At 44.0% G+C, this 24,473-nt stretch overlaps 1 protein-coding gene across 1 annotated transcript in view; it reads left to right on the top strand.

Moving 5' to 3' along the window:
* The window catches only part of LOC119161103 (ixochymostatin), a 108,826-nt gene that overhangs the window by 6,095 nt on the left and 78,258 nt on the right, over positions 1-24,473 (top strand). The window lies entirely within an intron of this gene.

Below are 24,473 nucleotides of genomic sequence, written 5' to 3'. Positions count from 1 at the left end.
GTGCCACAGTCAGCTTTGCACTTAAGTTCTTACGCTGGAGTTTGGACATTGTTGTGTTACCTGTGAGAGGCTGTGGTTCGACTCTACTTTGTCTGTGCTAAGGAAATACCTAGCCATGCCAAGAAGGCCACGCTAGGCCCTCAAAATGAATCAGCTGCGATGCTTCTTGTACTTTACACAGCTATAGTGTACACTTTTCCCTTTTTTCCCACTTTTCCAACTTCACTATCACTATATCTAACAATCTAATGCGTAGTTTTGTTATCAGCTACAAAACTTCCGGAGGGTAGCCAACGACGGCTCGACCAAAAACACCTATCACCCACTCATCTTACACAAAACGCTTCAACTAATTCCCTGCACACCTGCTACCCATTCTAGCTGATCACGCTGGTGCTGTCAATTTGAGTGGCGCACATGTCCCTTCAGCAATTTTCAGCCAGACGGTTTCTAGCCACTAAAGCTCACATTGCAGCCCACTGTTTTTTGTCAAATTGTCGTTTGTACAACGACGCCTTTGACCAATGTAGTACTCGCCACACTACAAGAGAATAAAAATTTGGCAGTCAACAGGAAAATATGGGTATGCTTTCAATCACAGTCTCCAACTCCCTCCGTCGTGCCACTCACAATGTGGGACTCTGTCTAAGTTTTGCAGCGCACTGAAAATAACAAAAAGTGTGTGACTGTAACGAAATTTTCGCTAACCAATTAAATAGTATTTATTGCGATTTGGTTTTTAAATAGAGTATTTTATACTTGAAATACTGGACAATTTAAGATTATTTTCTTATCATCAGCACAGATGATAGAACTTCAAAATAATGGTACACGCTGTAAATGCGATGAGGCAATACTGTTTCTTCAATCAATGAAGTAGCAAGATTTACATGGCCTAAACTTTTATGGGGCTATCCGCAGTAATAGAGTGGACTGCTCGAACAGGAACGCTATTTCTCAGACTCTGGGTAAGAAAGTTTTGGTTGGGTAAAGTCGCTTGTAAAAACGTCTCTGATCGAAATTAAGTATCCACCACAAAATTTAAGTAGCACCACCAACACGAACGTCGTATTCAAGAAAAAACACTGGGGTTCTCTTAAAATCTGGTATCCAGTGCCATTCTTTCAGCGACGGTCAATCGGTTAATTATGATTTGACGGGTTGAAGTCTCTCTCTCACACACGCATAAACACACACACACACAAACGCACACAAGTCTAAGGTTATAGGAATGCTCACTTGTCATTGCCAGTAACGGTGACGTCACGCAATACCAAGCTTGGAAGATGTAAAGCAAGTGACACAGCCACGAGGCCGCTGTAAGCCTAGCTAGCACCTAAGTCATACCTTTCGTGGCATATACGTATTAATCTTCATTTTACCGTGCGTCATTTAGGTTTTTCATACATGATGGTATCGCAATACCAATTTCTGTCATTATTATTTAGGTAGTAGTGCGCGCCCCGAGACACTGTTATAAACAAATGTCGTACATGACGTTCATGTTCAGATTGGTACATTAAATTCATGCACTCATTTTAATTGTATATTTGTGTCACGCCATAATGATATTGATATTTATCAAGTTAAATGCCGCAAGAGCACCAAGTTTCACAGCGTGAGGATTATACTATTTTATTATATAACTGACACAGACATGCACAGCATTGATCGTTTTTGCATGAGACAGCATAATATGCTTTATGTTACTTTTCTGCGTTTTAAAGAGAAAAGAATCTGCTGAGAGTTTTTGTGTTATCGAAACTTATATTACAAATTTCAAAGAAATTGCCAGAGCAGAAGTGGCTGCCTTTCAAGAAAATTTGAAATAGAAACTGCTGATTTTGGGGGCTTTTGGGACGCTAAACTCAACATATCAATCAATCAATCGAAATAGAAATCAAGGTGCCGGATGTCAGCGGCACACATGCAGCCGTAACATGATGCAATTCCGCACTTAGCGGTGCAGTGGAGCGTTGAAAGGAGTCTTTCATTTTGATAACGCGGTCTAACCATCACTAGCATACACACTAATAGAAGTGTCATTGTAAGGAATATTGCTCCTGAAGATTCAAGTATTTCAATGGCATACACACTAAGCATAAATAACCCGAAATAACCTCGAAAACTGGTAAACCACTTCTCTTCTAGCGCACTAGCTTTTTTGTTTTTTCGTTTTATTGCGATAGCAATTATATGGACACTCTCGGCTGGATTTGGCTGCCAGCGTCACTCACCGTATATGTATACGTATATATATTTATAAAAACACAAGAAAGAAAAAAATCCATAAAAAGACTCAAGCGCGAGGAATCGTTTTTGGAACCTCTGCGTCGTGAGTGCTAGGCGTTGACCACTAAGCTTCTGAAGAGCACGTCCTTCAAAGTGCAAACGGGAAGCTATTTATATCTACCACTTAACGCTGGAGAAGGGCATCTTAGAACTATCGTGTTTTCAGCATTAACAGCAAGATAGTGCAATGAGTATGCAGTGGCGTGCGCTCTTATCTCCTACACGTACTTTTCCTCGCGGAAAGGAGTGGGTGGTCTTAAAGCACCTGAATTCCCATTCACGCGCCCTTATCTCGTGATTGGGAGCATCTTATGTTTCTGCTGTCTTTGAGCTCTTACCGGAATTATTATGTTGCGGTTACCGGGCGCACAAACGTCACTAAAATTGTTGCACAGTCTGCGTTTGCGAAAAGAGCGCGTTTTTCCGACAAAGCGAAGTAACAACTGAGACGCTTATTCACGTTCATTTGTACCTGTGAGTGCGTTTCGTGCGTTCTTTGTGCTTGAGAAACGCGGGGAACGTTTCGATCTGCGTGCCATTCTGGGCCTGATCTTCCAATTTGTTGCTATCGTGTTCATTGCTCACCTTTGCAGCAAGCTGTGACTTTTTACCACCAACAAGTTGAAGTGAAAGTTTACTCTCGTGCTAAATGAGTTTTTGAACGTAGGAAAAGTAGTAAGTTTTTACTGCACTGAGGTTTCGAGTGAGTATAGAGAGAGCACTTCTTACTGGCTTCACAAGGTTTTTGAGGTGATTTTTGATAGTTATTTCAGGAGGTAAGAAAAGAGGACGGGTGCATTTGCAAAGAAAGTCGACCAATTTATTAAATATCAAGTGACGACATAATTAATGAATGACCCAGAGATTAACATGCAAACAAACAGGCACTCACAAATGTGAAGAATAACACACCTCCTGAACAGACTGAATGCACACGTTACCCAACTGTACTTCGAAAATCCGGGAAATATAGGCACAACCTTTTCACCTGTCATGCAGCGCTGGTAGAGCTGTTTTTTTTTTTTTTGCATCGAGGAACAATAACGGCTAAAATTGCAAGCGTAAGCTTATGGTATGGTGAGCTGATTTATTTATTTATTTATTTATTTATTTACTTATTTATTTATTTATTTATTGGTTGATTGATTGATTGATTGATATGTGGGGTTTAATGTCCCAAAACCACCATATGATTATGAGAGACGCCATAGTGGAGGGCTCCGGAAGTTTCGACCACCTAGGGTTCTTTAACGTGCACCAAAATCTGAGCACACGGGCCTACAACATTTCCGCCTCTATCGGAAGTGCAGCCGCCACAACCGGGATTTGATCTCGCGACCTGCAGGTTAGCAGCCGAGTAGCTTATCCACTAAACCACCGCAGTGGGGCTATGGAGGACTGCAAGTCATTACGAGTCACACCGACCTTTTATTATAAACCCACCCGTTCTCAGCATTTTTGATTATCCAATAATCAACTGGCACAACAGCCTACTGGCCTCACCAGCGTTAGCAGTGCTGATGCACAAGTCCACAAAATATACCTATGCACACATAAACCATGGCAGCTCAATCATTTACATTGAGCGGTAGTGCACAAACCCAGTAGCAGCACAAATTCAGGACAACAGGCGTAGAAGAGTGGTGCCACGTTTGTACCGATGGCGTACTAAGCCTTTGCGAGGAGCATGGCTATGCGATGAAAGACAGCTGTTGATCACACAACACATCTCCTGTGCGAATTTCCTCGTCGTTTGAGACGCAAATGAAAAATACGTGTCCACTATCTGCTGTGTCTTACGGGGCAATGTACGCGTATGTACGTCCAACGAAACAGGCGAACCACCATCCGGGTTTTCACCTGTGCCCACTGGTGGTCGCTCGTTTGTTCTATTTGCCTCGTATCGGTACTCACCTTCACGCTAGATGTTTGACAACAAATGGCGCATAGAGCAGACAATTTGGGCTGCACTTTACTCCTGCAGACCTCGTCTTCTGTGGAACAAAAACTATGCGATGCTTCTTTCACCTGCCCCGGTGGTGCGCTCACACTGGCCACAGGCCAACTCGTTGCCGACGACATATTGAAGCCTCTTGTTTATCGCTTCGAAGTTGTAGCTGGTCACTCTCCAGGAAGCAACAATGGACTATGACACCAGCTTGATTTTGACACCGCTTACAGCTCTTCCCTGTTTGGCACGGAAGCGGGGTATCCGCTACGTAGAGGTTTGGAGGCTCGCGCTCGGAAACGCATGGTTGCTCGATCATGTAAGAAGCACGCGAATTCTATAAGCTCAACCAAATACATACAGCACGAGCTTCTTACAGCACCTGTCTCTAGGGCCACGCGGCAGTAAAAGCCAACGATCTGCGAAAATCTTCAAGACAACTCCAGCAGGTGTTATCTTTTTTTTTCTTGGAGCAGTCCCTTTTTTTGTCGTTCGCAGAATGCTTTCCTCGCTCGTTGTGCTTATGCTGTTCCCAGTTCTAATGAAAGCGCGTTGACTTGAGGTCAGCCATAGGGCGCGACAATGTCATACCAAACTTTCAAACCAAAATAACATCTGTGGTCCTCGCATGCCTTCACGATTCACTGCGAGCGTCACTAGGAGAGATCAGGTAAGGGGGGGGGGGGGGGGGGGTATGGGGTAAAAGCCGCCGAAACAGCTGCAGCTTGCACTCACATGGTGAAAAACTCTGAAACGCTGGTTAAAAATCAAGTGATAGAAAACTCCCCACGAGCTAAAACTGAATTTCGACATCCTCTTATTACGTGCTCCGCGGTAGTGGTAACGCTATGTCATGTACCACATTTTACTCTAGCACGAGGTAGTAATATTAAACGCGATAAAGTTTTCAGAGTTCATGAGCCGCATAATCACCAAACTCGAATAGTTTTTGATAAAAGTGTACCACATATTTAGATACGTGTATGGATAATGCGGATGTATGCATGTACTAATCCTGTGACTCGGATAAGTCTTGATTGTGCAATGAATATACAAGCAGCAATTCTTCCCTTTTTGTGGAACCAGCCTCTTTGGCTTTGCTGATAGTGCCACGTGGGTGTCCGTGTACTACAATACTGAAGTGGAAAAAAAGGTAAAGGAGTGCATCAATGAGCACTTATTTTAGGCCTTCAAATTTAGGGCGTTTTTTAGTATACAAGAGGGTTTCAAAAAATAAACTTTAGATTTGAGCAAAATACAAGTGGGCCTCATTTCAGGTAAAACTGTTATTATATATATATATATATATATATATATATATATATATATATATATATATATATATATATATATATATATATATATATATATATATATATATATATATATATATATATATATATTATATATATATATATATATATATATATATATATATATATATATATATATATATATATATATATATATATATATATATATATATATATATATATATATATATATATATATATATTGCAACGTGCCAGTGCATGGAGTTCAAGAAGATAAAGCAGATAGACTGGCGCGAGCTAATCTGGGTGGCTGGCGCTGCTCGCCTAACCGGCTGTGAATACATCTGTGACTACCGCTCTGAGTCAGTCTCCTTCACGTAACATATTTAGTGGAGGTGCGGGTTGAGCCATCCTGCAGTCCTTGGGCTTCTCTTGTAGTGCTAGTCCGCAAGAAAGACGGTGCATGGCGTTTCTGCGTGGATTATCAACACCTAAACAAAATTACCAAAAAAGACATCTACCCTCTGCCACGAATAGATGACGCGCTTGATTGCCTCTATGGGTCCCACTATTTTTCCTCCAACGACCTTCGTTCCGGCTACTGGCAGATAGAGGTAGATGAAATGGACCGCGAGAAGACGGCATTCATCACCCCCGAGGGCCTATATCAGTTCAAGGTCATGCCCTTCGGCCTTTGTAACGCTCCAGCCACCTTCAAACGAATGATGGACTTTCTGCTCAGAGGATTCAAATGATCCACCTGTTTGTGCTACTTGGACGACGTCATCGTCGTTTCACCAACATTTGAAACTCATATAGAACGCCTCTAAGCCATCCTCGGAATCTTCCGTCGCGCTGGCCTGCAGCTCAACTCTTCCAATTGTCTCTTTGGACGCCATCAAATCACAGTGCTTGGCCATTTGGTAGACGCCAACGGTGTACCTCCCACATGCATACGTCAAATAACTCACGGCCCTCAGTTCCCAGTAGCTGCGAAGCAACTGACCATGGCGGCGGTCAGATCTGCAACGCAGCAGAGGGTGCTAAGAATCTCTGGACTACAAGCCGCCTTTGGAACCTGAACTTGGCAACGTTTAACGCTAGAACCTTATCTAGTGAGGGAAGTCTAGCTGTACTATTCGAGGAGCTAGAGGGTGTTAAATGGGATATAGTAAGGCTCAGTGAGGTTAGGAGGACAGATGAGGCCTATACTATGCTACAGAATGGGCACGTCCTTTGCTATCGGGGCTTGGCAGACAGAACAGAATGGGGAGTGGGGTTCCTAATTCACAGAAACATAGCTGGCAACATAGAGGAATACTATAGCATTAATGAAAGGGTGGTAGGTATAGTAATTAAACTGAATAAAAGATACAAGATGAAGGTAGTACGGGCTTACGCGCCTACATCCAGCCATGATAACGCTTCAGTTGAAAGCTTCTATGAAGACGTGGAATCGGCAATGAGTAAGGTAAAAACACAGTATACTATAGTGATGGGCGACTTTAATGCAAAGGTAGGGAAAAAGCAGGCTGGAAACCAGGCAGTAGGAGATTATGGCATCGGCAGTAGAAACGCCAGAGGAGAGCTACTAGTAGAATTTGCAGAACGCCATAATTTGCGGATTTTGAATACTTTCTACCGAAAACGAGAAAACCGCAAGTGGACATGGAGGAGCCCTAATGGCGAAAATAAGAACGAAATAGACTTTATAATGACTCCACACCCAGGAATCGTGCAGGATGTGGAAGTGGTTGGCAAGGTACGATGCAGTGACTATAGAATGGTACGGTCTCGAATTCGCCTAGACTTGAAGAAGGAACGACAGAAACCGATACGCAAGAAGCCAATCAATGAGCTATCACTGAGAGGGAAAGTACAGGAATTCAGAGTGTCGCTGCAGAACAGGTACTCGGCTCTTATTGAGGAAACCAACCTTAGCGTATATACAATGAATGATAATCTAACGAGTATTATTACGGAGTGTGCAGTGGAAGTTGGAGGCAGGGTAGTTAGACAGGACACTGGCAAGCTTTCCCAGGAAACGAAGAACCTAATTAAGAAGCGTCAAAGCATGAAAGTTTCAAGTACAACAGACAAAATAGAACTGGCAGAGCTTTCGAAGTTGATTAATAGGCGTAAAGTATGCGATGTAAGAAGGTATAACATGGAGAGAATTGAACACGCTCTGAAAAACGGAGGAAGCGTCAAAGCAGTGAAGAGGACACTTGGGATAGGTAAAAGTCGGATGTATGCACTAAGAGACAAAGAAGGCAAAATAACTACCAATATGGATAGAATAGTTAAAATAGCGGAGGAGTTTTACAGAGATCTGTACAGTAGCCGAGACAACCACGACCTTAATACTATAACAACTAGCAGTAACCCAGATGACACCCCACCAGTAATGATAGAAGGAGTCAGAAAAGCTTTGGAGAGGATGCAAAGAGGCAAAGCTGCTGGTGAGGATCAGGTAACATCAGATCTGCTGAAAGATGGAGGACAGATTGTGTTAGAAAAACTAGCCACCCTTTTTACGAGGTGTCTCCTGAGGGGAAGGGTATCAGAGTCTTGGAAGAACGCTAACATCATCTTAATACATAAGAAAGGAGATGACAAGGACATGAAGAAATACAGGCCGATCACCTTGCTCTCTGTAGTATACAAGCTATTTACGAAGGTCATTGCTAACAGAGTAAAGAAAACATTAGAATTCAATCAACCAAAGGAACAAGCAGGATTTCGAACAGGCTACTCAACAATTGACCACATTCATACTATCAATCAGGTAATAGAGAAATGCACAGAGTATAACCAACCACTATACATAGCCTTCATAGATTACGAGAAGGCGTTTGATTCAGTAGAAATATCAGCCGTCATGCAAACACTGCGGAATCAGGGCGTAAATGAAGTATATATAAACGTTCTGGAAGAAATCTACAGGGGATGAACTGCTACCATAGTGCTTCATAAAGAAAGCAACGGAATACTAATCAAGAAGGGTGTAAGGCAGGGGGACACAATCTCCCCAATGCTATTTACCGCGTGTTTACAGGAGGTTTTCAGAAGCCAAAAATGGGAACAGTTAGGGATAAGAGTTAATGGAGAATACCTTAGTAACTTGCGCTCCGCCGATGACATTGCATTGCTGAGTAACTCAGGGGACGAATTGCAACTCATGATTACGGAGTTAGACAAGGAGAGCAGAAAGGTGTGTCTTAAAATTAATCTGCAGAAAACGAAAGTAATGTACAACAACCTCGGAAAGGAGCAGCGCTTCGAGATGGGTAATAGTGCACTTGAAGTTGTAAAAGACTATGTCAACTTAGGGCAGGTAATAACCGCAGAGCCTAACCACGAGATTGAAGTAACTAGAAGAATAAGAATAGGGTGGAGTACATTCGGCAAGCACTCTCAAATTATGACAGGTAGATTGCCACTATCCCTCAAGAGGAAGGTATATAACAGCTGTCTCTTGCCGGTACTTAGCTACGGAGCAGAAACCTTGAGACTTACAAAGAGGGTTCAGCTTAAATTGAGGACGACGCAGCGAGCAATGGAAAGAAAAATGGTAGGTGTAACCTCAAGAGACAAGAAGAGAGCAGAGTGGATTAGGGGACAAACGGGGGTTAAGGATATCATAGTTGAAATAAAGAAGAGGAAATGGACATGGGCCGGAAGTAGCGCGTAGACAGGATAACCGCTGGTCATTAAGGGTAACTAACTGGATAGCCAGAGAAAGCAAGCTGGTTAGGGAGAAACAGAAGGTTAGGTGGGAAGATGAGATTAAGAAGTTGGCGGGTATAAATTGGCAGCAGCAAGCACAGGACCGGGTTAACTGGTGGAACATGGGAGAGGCCTTAGTCCTGCAGTGGACGTAGTCAGGCGGATGATGATGATGATGATGATGATGATGATGATGATGATGATGATGATGATGATGATGATGATGATGATGATGAACGGTGTACAACCAGACCCGGCAAAAATCAGCGCCGATCCTGTTCCACGATCTGCGAAGGATGTACGCAGCTTTATAGGACTATGCTCCTACTTCCAACGCTTCGTGAAAAATTTTGCGTACATAGCGAGGCCGCTTATGCAGCTCCTCAAGAAAGAAGTCCCGTTTTCATGGGGCTCCGAAGAAGCTTCTGTGTTCTCGACTCTCCTCGCTCTTCTCACTACTCCTCCGATTCTGGCACACTTCCACCCTGCTGCCCCTACATAAATCCGCACAGATGCAAGTGAACATGGCATTAGTGCAGTGCTGGCTCAGAAACAACATGGCCATGATTGCGTTATTGCATATGCCAGCCGCCAACTATCCGCCCCTGAACGTAACTATTCGATAACAGAGCGTAAGTTCTTGGCTCTTGTATGGGTGATGGCAAAATTTCGACCTTATCTATACGGACGCCCATTTTCGGTAGTTACTGACCACCACGCACTCTGCTGGCTCAACTCTCTAAAAGATCCATCAGGGCGCCTTGGTCGCGGGGCTTTGCGCCTTCAAGAGTTTTCCTATTCGGTGGTATACAAATCTGGCCACGTACACCATCACGTCGATTGCCTCTCTCGGTACCCTGTCGACGATCCTGAGGACACTGACGAGATCACGGAGAACTCGATCTTGTCAGTTTCCGACTTCCTTAATATTGGGGAAGAACGGAAGCCTGATCCAGAGCTGCTTGACATCATCAGCCGTATGAAATCTTCCACAAATGATGCTTCCGTCCGCTACTTAGTTATTCAAAAGGGTGTGCTATACAGTCGCAATTTCCGACAAGATGGGCCCGACCTTCTCAATGTTGTGCCTAAGCACTTGCGCCGCTGTGTTCTCACCGAACTTCACGACGCTCCCACGGCTGGACACCTTGGCGTATCCCGCACGTACGAGCGCATCCAGCGCCGTTTTTTCTGGCCAGGCCTTGCTCGTTCGGTACGCCGATACGTCGCCACGTGTGACCTATGCCAACGTCGTCAAACACCGTCGCTGCTACCCGCTGGCCATCTTCAACCAATTGACATACCCGCGGAACCATTTTACCGTGTTGGGTTAGACCTGCTTGGTTCATTTCCCACATCAACATTGGGAAACAAGTGGATAGCCGTTATTACAGACTACGCTACACGCTACGCTATTACGCGAGCTCTACCGACCAGCTGTGCAACCGACGTCAATGACTTGTTATTACGTGACGTTATGTTGATTCACGGTGCTCCGAGACAGCTTCTCACAGACCGTGGCTGTACATTTCTATCCCAAGTCATCGCCGACATTCTGCGTTCTTGTTCCACGCAACACACACTGACAACTGCTTACCACCCTCAAATAAACGGCCTCACGGAACGATTTAACCGCACTTTAACAAATATGCTCACTATGTACGTGTCGCATGACCACCAAGCCTGGGACCTTGCCTTACCCTACGCAACTTTCGCGTATAATTCATCCCGTCACGACACAGTGGGCTTTTCGCCATTCTACTTATTGTAGGGAAGAGAGCCGACTCTACCACTGGACACAGTCATCTCAGCTCACACCTCGTCCACCAGCGAGTATACCCGCGACGCGATTGCGCGAGCCGATCATGCCCGTCAGCTCGCTCGCGCTCGGCTGATGGCGTCGCAAACCAACAAATGCCGTCGGTACGATGCGGAACATAGGGACGTACATTTAGCTCCCGGTACCCTCGTTTTACTCTGGTCCCCTCATCGTCGGCTGGGTCTATCCGAAAAACTTCTGTCTCAATACACGGGACCCTACCGTATATTGCGTCAAGTAACACCTGTAACCTACCAGATTAGCCCCATCTGGCCATCATCATCATCTACTATGCAGCCCAGTGATATCGTACACGTCTCGCGGAACAAGCTCTACGAGAATGCGTCAAAGAACGACCTTTAAAGCACCGGGACGGTGCCTCCGCCGCCGGTGGTCATGCTACGTGCCAGTGCATGGAGTGCCAGTGCATGGAGATAAAGCAGATAGACTGGCGCTAGCTAATATGTGTGGCTGGCGCTGCTCACCTAACAGGCTGTAGATACATCGGTGGCTACCCCTCTGAGTCAGTCTCCTTCACGTAACAATATATATATATATATATATATATATATATATATATATATATATATATATTTATATATCTATATATAGAGAGAGAGAGCATCGAACGCGTTATTCGAAGGTCATAGGTTCGATTAATGCTCACGGCTGGTTATCTTTTCACTCACTTTTATTTCTTCTTATTTACAAAACATTTGTTTTAATATTTTCCCCTATACATTCCTAGGCATTATTGTCTGTTAAATCTCAATAATATTGTGTCAAAACACGGAAAAACGAAAAAACGAGCCCTTAGGTATACACTTCTTTTCCTTATATATATATATATATATATATATATATATATATATATATATATATATATATATATATATATATATATATATATATATATAGTCTAGTAGATCCTCCGTGAGCGGTCACAACGTGGTTTATTTCGACGTTTCGGCCTAGAGTCTGGCCTTCATCAATCCTGGTGAAGGCCAGACTCTAGGCCGAAACGTTGAAATAAACCACGTTGTGACCGCTCAGGGAGGATCTACTGGACTATATGAAACGCTACGGCCACTCAACTACCATGCCTGTCTATATATATATAGCTGCTTAACAGCTTTACAGCTTTAACTGAAATGAGGCCCACTCGCATTTCGTTCAAATTTAAAGTTTATTGTTTGAAACTCTCTTGTATATCAAAACGCCGTTACATTGAAGGCATATATATATATATATATATATATATATATATATATATATATATATATATATATATATATATATATATATATATGTATATATATATATATATATATATATAGAGAGAGAGAGAGAGAGAGAGAGAGGGAGAGAGAGAGAGAGAGAGAGAGAGAGAGATACATACAACTGGATGCAAAGACAACTTGCCGTGAGGAGGAACCCAACCTGCGACCTTCGAATAACGTGCTGGATGCTCAACCACTGAGCTACCATGGCGGCACTATGTGAATATAAACGTGGGAGTGTCAGTCAGCGCCACAAGTGGTCGTGGCAGCGAGTGCGGCACACTCTTTATGAGCCTTTGTGGCGTCGCGCAGCACGTGAACTTATTGCGAGCTTGCAGCTGACGAACAGTCTCTCGTATACAACCTAAAAGCACCAAGTCTGCCAGTACGAGGCCCTCGTTAATGAAGAAGGAAAGAAGTCTGTACCTAAGGGCTTGTTTTTCCGTGTTTGGCACAATACTAATGAGCTCTAACAGACAATAATGCCAAGAAAAGTGTAGGGGAAGTTATTCGACCTAATCGTAATGTATATGTCAAGAAAGAAAAGTGGGTGAAAAGATAACGGTCCCTGCCCACGGCAAGTTATGTTTTCACCCACTTGCGGCTTACGCCAATTGTTCAACCAAGTTGATTGTGAACCGAGAGTTAACTAGAAGAATAATGTAACTTCATCTGGAAGGCAAGGATGCCCACTTTCGCCCTAATTATTTGCTTTGTACCTAGAACCTTTGTGTGCGGCCATTATAAAAAAATTCAAGTACACAGGGTTTTCATTTGGGCACGTGTGAGGTGAAGATATCGGTATATTTTCTGATGAAGTTTCAATATTTTGTACCAATCAGGAGAGCATGCCCACCTCCATGAGCATCGTACGAAGGTTTTGAGATGCTACTAGTAGCATTGTAAACATATACAAGTGTGCTGAGCTCTAGCTGGCATGAAAATTTGGAAGCCTTTCCAGCGGTGTGTGAAGGAATTAAATAGTTAAGCAAGCCTAACACATACCTCGATGTGCTGCTAGATCGATATCAGAACAACAATGGTCTGTGGGCCGAGAAAACCAAATGATTCTGTTCTGTTCTGTTCTGTTTTAACTGTTTTGCTGTGGAGAGTTTGAAGTGCCTATTGCCTCGGCTACTCTATATCACAAAGTTCTGCAGCGAAAAATAAAATAATAATACAGAACGGTACCCAAAAGTTAACAATACGGGAAAGAAAAAAAAAGAAAAAAATACATAATAGCACACTGAAACCAGTTCAAATTTCATGCCAATACACAGTTTTCTTCACGCAGTTCACACAGTCGTAAACTACTTACACGCACACCTTACTACTCTAATGTCAGTATATACAAGACCACACTTTACATAATACCCATCTCTGGCTGTCAGTCATAGGCGCTTGTCCAGTCCGGTCTCCACTAAAAAGTCTGTCAGGAAGATTATTGCCTTTTTGTGGAGATGCATCTCAGGCCATAGTCCAAGTAGTTTCTTTATTGTGAGGGGCCGTCTGCCAAACTTGCTAATTTGTTCTTTAATTTTTCTCTTTCATTCGCGTATATAACGCACTCCGAAAGAATATGGCGAACATTTTCTTCTACATGACCACAATGGCATTCCGGTGAGTTGGATCGATGTATCTTGTGCAGGAAGCTGTTTGTGTATGCTACTTACAATCTAAGTCGGTGGATTAATGTCTCTAGGTGTCGTGGGAGGTCTGTCGCTATGGAAAATTTTCTGTGTGGATCAACTTCATAAAGTACTGTTTCCTTTGATTTAGGGTTCTCAAACCAGTTCTCCATCAAACAATGGTTAGCTCCTTGCGGTATAAAATGCCGAATATTCGCCCCAGACATAGGGATTGCGCAATTCCGTCCTTCCTTCAATGCTTTCTTCGCGAGACTATCAGCATCTTCATTTCCCTTTATTCCAATGTGGCTGGGTATCCATTGTAATACAATATTGTGACCCTGCGATGAGGCATATTCCACAGTTTCTGTGATACATTGTGCTATTTCACCATTTTTGTAAGGTGATCTCACATTTCTGATTAGCTGAAGAGCAGGTTTGCTATCAGTGCATATCACCCATTTTCGTGGCTCAGGATTCTCGCAGATAAGCTTAACTGCTTCAAAGATAGCCACCGATTCTGCTGTCATCGATGAAGATTTGTGCGATAATTTGTACATCTTCTTTTTCTGAATTTCGGGTATAAAGACCGCACAGGCTGACGCTTCTTCTGTGCATGATCCGTCTGTATATATGTTCGTTTTTTCATTATGCATTACATGAAGCTGATGAAGTACCAACTGTGCCGCTACTAGAGGTGCCATGTCTGCTTTCTTCTCTATGCCGTCTATTTCACGGATAACAATGAGAAGTGGCAGCGTCCAAGGTTGTTTTGAAGGTTTCCATTGTTTAAATTCTGGTACTACTGCTTGAAACGATGATATAGTATCCTGTAGTCTCGTTGCCGTCCTTTGTGTTAGTGCACCAGATAAAAAATGACTTTCATAATGCGTGAAAATTCTAAATAAATTTCGAGATGTTTCTTTAGTTCGGAGTACTGCCAAAGGTGGCTCTCGAGCCTCCGCATACACTAAAGCACTGGAAGTTGACCGTGGTAAACCCAGACATACCCTCAAGCTCCTTGGCAATAACAAGTGAAGTCTCCTTTCGGTGGAGGCTGGGAGTCCGTGCAGCAGAGGCAGTGAGAAAGTTACGATGGGGCGTATCCAGGCAACATGTAGGGCTAATAACGACTCTATAGTACCACCCCATTCGGCCCCGCAGAGATGCCGGAGGATTCGAATGGCCTGATTCACTTTTTGTTTCAGGGACTGGACATGAGGCGACCATGTTAGTCTCCGGTCTAAAATTACTCCCAAGAATTTATGAGTTTTAATCATTTGAACCTGCAAAGATTATTGGCAAAATTACTTGCTCGTTTCCAGCTGTCTCCGCCGAGATCGCATTTCTTGAAGAATTTTTTCCTTAGCAAGCTGCTGTGACCTTTCCCTTTGGTAGTCAGTGGCTCCTTGGCTGTGTCTGGCCCGGCAGAAAGTTCCACTTCGGCATGTTCCTGGGCCCGGACTTCTTAGCCAACGCGATGTTTTGGTGCTGAGCACTTCAATACTTCCGAGTAAGAGTCGTGGCGCCACTGTTTCGCACTTGTTTGTGCCGCAGGAACATCTACTATATCCGCATTGGGTGCTGGACCTCTTTGTATCTTATGGTACCCTTTTACAACTTTCTCTCTTTGTGCCGCTGATGCCAAGCGGTTTCGAGAGCAGCCTGAGAACGACGCGGGATGTGGTCCAGCACAGTTGGCACACTTAGGTTGACGCTTCGAGGTGCATTCTTTGTAATCATGTGCGCCCGCACATACCTTGCATCTCTTGGTTCCCCTGCAAGTCTTAGCCTTATGCCCATATCTCTGGCAGTTGTAACAACTTACCACCGGCTCGATGTATTCCTCGACAGTGTGAGCCGTAAAGCCGAGAGCAACTCTTTTTGGCAATGGCATGTCATGTCTAAACTGGAGTATTACATTACGTATGGGCTGCATTGTGGCACTTCCATCTTCATTTCTTACCCATCTCTTTTGTCGTGTGACTGAGATTACTCCAGCATCTTTAAGATATTCCAGTAGGTCATACTCACTGTATTCGAGTGGAACATCTCTTATCTTTGCTAGGGTCTTCATGTAAGACTGAGGTATCATCACATGTACAGCCAATCCAGCCAGACTCTTGATCAGCAGCAACTTGTTTGCCGAGTACAAAGACCGCACTCCAACGCAAAAACTTCCGTCTCTGTTGATTCTTGATGATGTCACTTTCTCATTGATAGCAGAGATTATCTCAGATGCAATGCGATTGGGATTCACCTTCTAGAAGGAGTCCTCGGCAGCGATTGGTCTGAACACCACCGGTATACCCGTAGCTCTGTTCTTGTGATGGTTGACCACCGTGTAAACTCCCTCGTCTTCCTTGGGTGCTTCTGTATCCCTCTGTGTCAAGTCATTAAGGGAGTACGTCGATGTAGCATCATCGTTGTCAACCTCTTGTTCCTCCTCTGTGCGCCTCTTCTTGCACTGCGAGGCCTCGCTGTTCTCTGTACGGGACGTCGATATTGTTGCTGAGCCTGCAGCAACTTGAAGTCGAGCGGGATGAATAAGTGGTGCTCCGCTTGGTGCTAGCGGCATCTCGTTGTCCCCCATACCCGGGCTTTGCCAGGTATGAGGCACGGGCCCGCTAAGGGGCAATTCTGATCGCGATGCGTAGTGAAACTCCGACTCACCGATGTTTAGCTGCCACTCTGGAGACAGTCCACCCACCACACACACTCTAAAAAGATCCTGAACTCAATATAATAACTGAATTAAGAGAGCGAAATAACACTACGGGCTTCTTTCATTCACTTCTTCCTCCCCACCAAATGATTATCTGTTCTGACGCAGAAATGGGGAGGCCGCTATCTGTCCGTCTTCACTCGCGTGACAGTATGCAACGTCTTCATTGTATCGCGGCTAGTTTACTTACTGCAAGCACTCTCGTGTTCCAGGATCCATATTCATACAATTCATAGGCTTCTTGCTGCTTTCGTGTGGCAATCGCAGTATGAACGGACAAGTGGCAACAACCTCTTCTCAGGACGAAAAAGAGGTGGTTTAGCCTTGCCACACTTATTATTGAGGCAGGTTGTATCAAGGTTTCTCTTTCTACGAGATCAATAAAATCCGTTTTTACGGACATCCCTTCAAATCAGGCTACCATTGGCATTGCCAAACTTTATTGTTACCTCGATTGATGAATACCGTAATGGTGTCAGTAGCATTTTGCGAGAAGGTGTTGCGGCTTTTTCAGTTTCTTAGTGCTAGATTTAGTTTGGAGTACCTACGAAATGCCACTCGGAAGCATTTGTCGAGATATTTCATTCAAACTGTTTTCGTCGTCCTTTGTATCGTTCCATGTATAATGGAAGCCAAGAAGAAGACGTTTTCAAAACATGTAAAAAGATTATCATACCAGTTGGAGTTAAAACGTTCTTTTTTTAAGCTGCACAATAATACGCTGCCGGTTAAAACCTGGCTAGAACAAAGAGGTGACTTTTTTGACATGTGGATCCGGCTGTTTATTGTGCCGAAAACCTGAATCGGTAGAGCATGTTCTTATCAATTCCTGGGACGCATTTTTGTTTTGGATTCTTCTGCAGAGAACACTTCAGAAATATTTACCTCTCACTTCACATGGGATTCTCTTTTCAGCAATAGAACCTGGCCTACTAAAATACGAAATGTTCTTTCTTCTTGGCTTACACAGCATATGGCTGAGCCACATGGCAGTTATGCATTGTGATTTAGACACGCGTACAGCGCATATTTTGCAAAGGTTTTTGGAATACTTTGCTACAATGATCAACTGCTACATGTTATAGAGGAATTATGTCATTTGAAACCACTTCAAGCATGCACGTGTGGCAAAGGGCTCATCTTCAATGAAAGCATGGGATTGATCTTAAAGCTTAGTCGGAGTGCGTTTTCTGCTGTTTGAATGTTACATCGTTCAATAACAAAAAAAAACAGCGCATCTCATTCGTAAATAACAAGGCTGGCTCCCAGCGTACCCAGGTTTGAGCCCCAATGTGTCATTGGTGCTACGTTTTTTTTTTTTTTCTCATTTAGCGCGATGTTGTTATAGACACCGGCGGCGGCAGCAGCGGACAACTGCGCGTGACCCGAGTTTTCATCTCACTGTAAAACCACTCAACTGCCTTTGTTAAGACACGTTTCAGTTTCGCGTTATGTCGATTCCTAACCAGAGGGATCAGCACCGTTGTACACCGCACGTTTTTTTGCGGCAAACATCAGTGTGCTTTCTGCTCTCAGGCTGCTAAGTGTACTCAAGTTTGTTCTCTCCTGAACTGAACTCAGCGCCACCTAGACGCTCGCTGCGTCTGATTGCAATGAAAGCAGTTGTACTGTGTAAAAATCATGGTTATGAGACGTAACAGCAGACAACGAAATACATTTTTCCCGAAAAAAAGAGAACCTTAGGGCCTCTGTAAATGGTACCCTACGTAAAGGGTTCCACAGCATAGAGTATCCTAAAATTAACTGGAGCGTACTCTGGCGCTGCGATTATTCAGTGACCATGGGAATTATGAGTGGCACGCTTATTTGCCTAGTCATCGTACTTGCAGTTGGCGAATCGTACTTATGGCTACGTTTATTGCTGCGTTTCAGTTTTGTTTCGAAGGAACAAACGAACCCTTTTGAACTTCGTGACCCGATTTGAAAACGTAAGCCTAAAAAAATTAGGTGATTAGGAACAACCACTGAACATTTGCTGTTTTATGCTTCGTGAGAAAACAGCTCCAAGCCACACGAGCACACACGGAGCCAGAAGTACGAAGATCAGGCAAATCTGGATACTACCAATCATTCCCATGCTCGCTGAAGCAATGTGCGTTGCAGCTCCCATTGGCACGAGCGCCAGAGATCCCTGTACTGTATATTTAGTAAACTGTATGTTTCACAGGGCTTGTGTACCCACCAACTATACTCTGAACACAGTTTCTTTCGTCCTGATGCTATCAGTGAAGTTCACGTTTTTGTTGCTGTTGTTGTGCAGCAGGCACACATTATGTGTTGCATTCCTATCTTTTCAGACGCAAAACCACAGCTATTATAACTATGCACTCCTATCTGATGCCTAAGATTTTTCTCAGCTGGCTCCTTCCAGTCAATAAAGAATTCATTAATTAGTTTGTATAAGATATCCTTGCATCCAGAGAGTAAGCCCATGGCCAATGATTGGCATGTGCCATGAATGTATATAATCATCACCACCAATTGCCGCAAGTGCTCGCCGCTTTCGCGTTCTCGTGACACGATACCATTTGACCTGCGCTGTTGCTCTTTCGCTTCACTACTAAAGCACCAGACTCACCAGAATTTTCGCCACAATGAGTGAGTGCTACCTCATTGCCTTCTACAGAACGCGGTTCACCTCGGTTGTAAAGGCGTCCGCCTCGATAGACCTGGGGCTAGGGTGCTCGGCTGCTTACCTGAAGGTCGTGGGTTTGGTTCCGGTTGTGGCGGTGGCATTTCGATTGAGTCAAAGTGGTAGAGGCTCGTGTACAGTGCGACGTCAGTGCACGTAATAAAATAAGATGATCAAAATTTCTGGAGCCCTCCACGACGGCGTCTCTCATGTTCGTATTGTGGTTTTGGGACGTAACCCCCTTTACCCTACCAAAGATATATTAGATTATTCAGTGACAAAGTCGTTATGGTAGTCGGCGGAGGACCAAAAAGTCACAGCTCCCCTTCTCGTCATGGTCATCGCATTTTAGTAGAGGCGATACGCTAGACGACCGTGTACTGCGCGGCATCGTTTCAATTTATAAGATGTCACATTGTCTGAATTTCCAGAGGCGTTTACTGCGGCATGCTTTATAATCTTATCGGGATCTCAGCATATAAAAATAATAAATGTGATTATTACATTTTTACATATCAAAACACAAACCTGTTTTCAATATGCATTATTACGCATGTAGCTACGTCTCATGTCGCTTTTTGATAAAATTGTTCTTGAACTAGAGTGTTTTCGCTATGTGAAGTTAAATAAGTCACTAATTGAACTTCAGACTTTTTCTTCCTTTTTTTTTTTTGGTTACCTCTAGTAATACCGAGCACATTTAGCTACATCACAAAGAGGATCATTTGAAGCATATCAGAGCCTGCTTTTGAACACGTTCCTCGTTTCAAAACACGAGCTATGTCAGCGGGCTATCGTCAGCGGCAAGAAAACCTGTACTTTGAATGGTATAAAAATAATAATGGTGTGTGTGGTTTAACGTCACGAAACCGCCATATGATTGCCTGCCGCGGTGGTCTAGTGGCTAAGGTACTCGGCTGCTGACCCGCAGGTCGCGGGTTCGAATCCCAGCTGTGGCGGCTCCATTTCCGATGGAGGCGGAAATGTTGCAGGCCCGTGTGCTCAGATTTGGGTGCACGTTAAAGAACCCCAGGTGGTCGAAATTTTCGGAGCCCTCCACTACGGCGTCTCTCATAGTCATGTGGCGGTTTTGGGACGTTGAATCCCACATACCTTTACCAAACCACCATATGATTGAGAGATACCGTAGTGGAGGACTACCACATCCAGCTTTTCTGGACATATAACAACCAGCGCCCCTAGCGGTCCCGCCTCGAAGCTAGCGCGTTTTCAATGGAAGCAGTGAGTTTTTCTGGAATAATTATTTGTAGAGGGTGAATGTTGAAAAACGCAAGCAACAGCTAGAGCACGTCTGGGAACCTAAACGGACGAGAAGGCTGCAGTGATGATGTTGGGGTAAGCTTCAATTTTGTTCCTAGTGCAGTATCGTACAATGGGAGTATAAGGAAACGGCAAAAAAAGCGGCCTGTTTTTCGAGACAAAAACGTTCCTTGCAGTAAAACCAAGCAGGCTCTAATATTGGTCAGCGCACTGTATGTAGTCCTGAGATTCAGATTTCAATTAAAGCCATTCTCAACGTGCCGCAATTGTTATAACATTGTTCCCTTACGCGTTTTTTGCGATGCAGTCCTTCAAAGGCTGGTGGCATATTGATAAACTCTTGCTTATCGCTAGTGTCTTAGTGGCATTTGTGGTCGAGTGCGTTAATCGCATAGTTGCGGGACCCAACAACAGCGCGTCGTCGTAGGTTCTAGGCTACGCATCAGAGCACTTTTTTTTCAGGCCGAGAATTAGTTTTACAGGATCCCACAAGATGTCGCCACCAAAATAAACCAAACAAGTTTCTGATTCAGTTTTGATTTACCACTGTGACCTCAAGAAGTCTTGCCTTTCTTCATTTTCATTATTTTTAGTGCATTTTTAAATACGTCACGCATATCACAGTCTTAAGATGTACATATGTAATTCTTACTTTATTCTTTTACACATCCTAAGGAAAACAATCCTCGATCAAGTCAGATGAACAAAGCTTCTTTTTTTTTTTCGTACGCGTAGTGTAATGTAAAATTTAGGTGAACAAAGCTACTTCATTTTTTCGTACGCGTATTATAGTGTAAACTTCCATTCCGTTTTCTTGATTTCGTTATGCTCTTCTCAGGTTCCTACAATTCCCCGATGCAAAGAACACGAACTAAATGTAGAGAAGCAAGACATACTATATGTGAAATGATACGTTTTGCCGTTGCTTCTTCAATGCTAAGTGCTTCCTTGCATAGTATCTATCTATCTATCTATCTATCTATCTATCTATCTATCTATCTATCTATCTATCTATCTATCTATCTATCTGCCTGCTTGCCTGTTTGTCTGTCTATCTATCTGCCTGCTTGCCTGTTTGTCTGTCTGTCTATCTATCTATCTATCTATCTAGTTATCTATCTATCTAGCCACCCACGTGTGTATATATCACCGTGTATGCCATACTAATAATTTTCTACTAGGTTAGGAGGCGATATACGTAGTATTTACAGGGCGTCCCACATAACTTGGGCCAAGAATTTGAAAATGAAACACACTTAAGTGGCGCATTGAGCCAAACGCGTACTACTCGCACTAGCCTGTAGGTATTCAGGCTATTATTTATTTCTCCCCTGACTAATTAATTATTTTTTGTTATTTACCAATTTTTAAATCATGGTCTAGAAACCCATAATATGAACACTGAGATGTAGAGCACTTTCAGAAACCACCGACTAAATTGTTTCCTGTATAATACGTCTAGCGCTGTTATTTTTTCCACGTTGTAAAAAAAGCGTGGCAGTTTGGGCTATTTGGTATTACATGACAATAGTTATAGTGCGAGACTTCTTGTCTCTTTGTCATCGTTCTGTTCTCGCGCTGCAACTGTAGTCTTGTAAAGAAAGCCGCAAAATTGGAAAAAGAAAGCCACGTGATGCCGCACCGCTAGCGCACTGCTATAGTGCTGGTATAGGCTTCTATAGCAGCATTCTATCTACATGGGAAGAAGAAGTGCGTTCGGGCGTAATTCTGCCTTGAACAAGTATCGTTTTTTCTTAAACTGTCAGAATTCCTGACTTTATCTGAACAAGCGGAACGGAAGACGTCGCCCCCCGGGATGGGGGACCATCCTTTCAACGAGACAGCGGGCCCTAGCCGTTTGCATAAGGATGGACCGAATGCGGGTGACCGCGTTGGCGCATCTGCTCCTTGTGATGATTCTACCGAGAGCTCATCAGTGGAAGACATGGAATCGGAAGCCGACTTCAGGACATTCCATACCCGCCGGTTGAAAAGGAAGCTTCGCAGGACGTCATCAACGGTGGAGCCACAACCGGCGCTAGACAAAGCCAAGCGATGTTTCACCATCTCGTATGTACCCATGTCTACATCAGACAACCTGAACTCACTAAACAGGCAGTCATTGACTAATCATTTCGAGCGACTTGCACCTGCTCAAGTGAATGAAATTCGCATAAATAGCACGAAAAACATTTTGTCAGTTGATGTGACAAACAAAACCATTCCTGACAAACTGAAGGCCGCCACGCAGCTCGGAAGTATTTCAGTTCGCGCGATTCTCGCTCACGGGAAAGGAACAACGACTGGCGTGAAAATGACGTCGACGCTGACATCACAGACGCTGACCTGCAGAATCTTGTGACGTCGACAGTCAAAATCGTGACCATACACAGCTTAGGGCAGTCTCGCTGCATCAAACTAGTATTTGATTCTGAGACTCTGCACCCTAGCGTGATGGCTGGATACTTGAGACATTCCGTGCGCCCTTACGTGCCATGGCCTTTGCAGTGTCACAAGTGCTGCAAGTTGGGACACGTCAGCGCAGTGTGCAAAAGTGAGACAACTTGCCAGTGGTGCGGCGGGTCTCATAAGGTGGAAAACTGCGATACTGCTGCTCCATTGAAATGCCCAAACTGCTCTGGTGCACATGAAGCAACGTCGAAGGAGTGCCCGAAGATCAAAAAAGAAATTCGCGTCCTGCGGAAGATGGTCAGAGACAACTCGACACACAGAGAGGCAGTCACGTCCATCTGCCGACACAGACGTCGTCCAAAACGTAGGCACCAGAGAAAGCATAGTGGACATAGGAGTGATGCATCACCATCAGCAACAGATGAAAATACACGGGCGCATCATCAGGCCGCTACACCCATGTTGTACGCACCACGTCCCAGGGATGCAGAAAGTGGACCAACGCCCGCGTTGCACGCCGATGCGCTTCAGATACTGAGTGGCCTTCGCTACCGACCGGAGCAATAAAAAAGACCACATCATGGGCTGCAACTTCAAAGAGGGCGGAAAATGATAGGCAAGACACTGAGAAGAGCCAAACCATGCTGAAGCATCTACTAAAACTTATTCGTGCGATTCTCAACGAGCTACACACACCAGGAGCGAAACAGCAGTGCAGATCCTCAACGTGCTAGAACCGCTACTGCTGACCCTTTCATAAACAATATGGCGAATTTCTACGATGAACGTGTGCGCACCTCTGCTATAATGCAGTGGAACGCACGAGGTTTGCGAAGCCGATTGTCTGACTTTCGACAACGGATATTTATATACAAATTTCCGTTGGTTGTTATATGTGAGCCAAATATGATGTCGTCGTTTCGTATTTCCGGATACGTCACTTTGTGGTCACGTGATGATCGAAATGCGAGCAAAGTAATTATATGCGTACGTCAAGATTTAACGTACGTGAGACATGCCGTGGCTCCTCATGCTTCTAACGACTATATTTGCCTATCTATAAAGCACAAGCGACGTTCAATATCTATCATTGGTGGATACATTCCTCCTAAAAGTCATCTGGACTGTCCCCATCTCTTGTCTGTTCTCCAAGCTTGCCCTGGACCACATGTATTAGTTGGGGATTTTAATGCACATCATCCCATGTGGGGTTCTGCCTCAATGAACACCCGCGGTAGGGACATCGCAGATTTTGTGCTCAATCAGGGCCGTATGTCCATTAACGATGGCTCACCTACTTACCTCCGTGGCAGATCGTACAGCAGCTATCTAGACGTATGTTTTGTGAGCAGAAGTCTCTAGCCTACCACCTGTTGGTTTGTAGACGTTGAAACACATGGAAGTGACCATCTTCTTACATATATACAGCTAA

This window comes from Rhipicephalus microplus, chromosome X (genome assembly GCF_043290135.1).
Source record: "Rhipicephalus microplus isolate Deutch F79 chromosome X, USDA_Rmic, whole genome shotgun sequence".
Taxonomy (NCBI): domain Eukaryota; kingdom Metazoa; phylum Arthropoda; class Arachnida; order Ixodida; family Ixodidae; genus Rhipicephalus; species Rhipicephalus microplus.
Note: the sequence above shows the minus strand (reverse complement) of the source record. Positions and strands in the feature narration are given on the sequence as shown.